Genomic DNA, 2285 nt, shown 5'->3' on the forward strand with positions numbered 1-2285 from the left:
AAGGGGGGGGGGGGGGCAGGGCACCGTGCTCTAGAGAGGACCTGGAAAGCCTTTAGGAGGGGGTGACATAGGAGCTGACCCATGAAGGATGAGAAAAAGCTATATGTGGATTTGGGGCAAGGCACTTCCCAGGGAAGAACCAACAACAAGCAACAAGGACTGGTTCTTAAATATTCATGTATGATAAAATCTCCCAGAGTACGGATTTAAATGACAATTTCTGGGCTCCAGCTCCACTATTCTGGTTCAGTAAATCTGAGCTTTGAGCAAGCTTCATGCCTACCCAAGGCATTTCTGACTCCGGTGGTCTATGAATCATATTTTGAGAAACACGGATCTAGGGCCTACTTCTTGGTGTGTGGGATGGATTTGCATAGTGAAACCCAAAATGGGTTGGGGAATCCAGAGCTCTGGGCCTAGAGAAAGGATCCATGGAATCTCGTAACCCTGGAGGCAGGGGGTGACGATGGAATGGGCGGGCCAGGTGGAGCCACGTAGGTTTGTCAATCAAGGTTGGAGAGGGGATGGAGGTAGGGTGGTGTAGGCCACAGGTCTAGTCAGACACTGTTCCAAAGAGCAGAAATCGGGAAATCAGTGAGATCTGCAAGAGCTGAAGCCAGTTCCTACCACAGGCTGCTCGCTACCTAGCTCTAGACCCCTGTTGTGTTGAGTGGCCTGGAGCCCAAAGGTGTTGATCGGAAGGCAAGGACTTCAGAAGCCTCCTGGTATACTGTCTCTAAGGGAGAAAAGGTTGAAATGCTACATTTTACTTCCTGAACTGCTTTCTCTCACCGGTAGAAATCTCTAAATGTTGTTGACTGGGAGAAACTTGAGTAGAGAGGATATGCAATCCACTTTTTATTTCCAACCCAGATGATGATAATGAGCTTCACCACATTCTAATTACTGATTTCTGCCCGGAGGAACATCTTGGCTTTTCCAATTAACAATAATTTAATACGTTATTGCTTATCCTTTGTTCTTTTTCTTTGAGCTCATCCAATTACTGCATACTGCTTTTGTTTTCCTAGCCCTAAACACTGTTTTATTATTTTTTCCTTATGAGATTTTTCTTAGATCTTGTCCTAATTATAAAGTATTTCCAGTTGTATTTAAAATCATGGTTAAATGCCTCGTATTTTGGCATGTATTAAAAAGTGGATAAAGTATCTCTTTGTTACTTGGGGAATAATGCGAGTTACGGAATACTGTTTGGAATTTTTTTTAACAAATCATTTTATCTCTTTAAACTATTACCACTTGAAGGTAGATGCAATTTAAACAAAATTGCATCTTTTTTTGCCAATCAATGGCTTCAGAAGCCCTTTGTTGATTGAATAATCAGCCCAGGAGCCATTTTGTCCTCTCTTGCCTTTCACATTGTGTAGGGCTCAAACCATCTGAGAAACATGGTGGTAGTTTCACCATATTTCTCAAATATTTTACAAAGAAACCAACTACTGGCACAAAATTTCTCAAGATGCCACCCCACCTGTTTTTTATTGAGTAACAGATATCTGCTAGGCATTGTAATTAGTTTCTTCCAAATAGTTCTTGCAGTGGATACCTCAAAATTTACTGTGTTGCGATGTTTTATGGTCCCCAAATGTAACTGTAAGCTTCTTGAAGGCAGAGAATTTACATCATGCCTTTGTTTGCCCCCATAATATCAAGTGAAACGTTAGGGTCAGAATGGGTCTCCAAATGTGATCGATAGGTTTCAACACCATTTTTTCTTCAATGCCCTGGCTACTGACCTTTGTGCTATATGGCTCTCTCCAAGTATAAAATCCAGGAAAATTAGGGGCGCCTGGGTGGCTCAGTCGTTAAGCGTCTGCCTTTGGCTCAGAGCGTGATCCCAGTGTTATGGGATTGAGCCCCACATCAGGCTCCTCTGCTGGGAGCCTGCTTCTTCCTCTCCCACTCCCCCTGCTTGTGTTCCCTCTCTTGCTGGCTGTCTCTCTCTCTGTCAAATAAATAAATAAAATCTTTTTTAAAAAATCCAGGAAATCTTTTTAACCCAACTGGTCACCTACAACTGCACTGAGATCATGCTTTGTCCCCTCTGTGGGCTCACAGACAGGCTGACCGATCCGCCAAAGGGCAATTTTCATAACCACTCTATTAGAAGACCTCATCAGCTTTATTTCATTAATTTCATTTATAGAATTTCAGTCTAATAGAGAAATGTAACCTCTGAACCATTTATTCTGGAAGACTACACTTTTAATCAGGCTGTGTACTTTTAAAAAGGTTATGCACATTGGAATATCCCAATTACTTAC

Source organism: Ursus maritimus (assembly GCF_017311325.1).
Source record: "Ursus maritimus isolate PB19 chromosome X unlocalized genomic scaffold, ASM1731132v1 scaffold_X1, whole genome shotgun sequence".
Classification (NCBI taxonomy): Eukaryota; Metazoa; Chordata; class Mammalia; order Carnivora; family Ursidae; genus Ursus; species Ursus maritimus.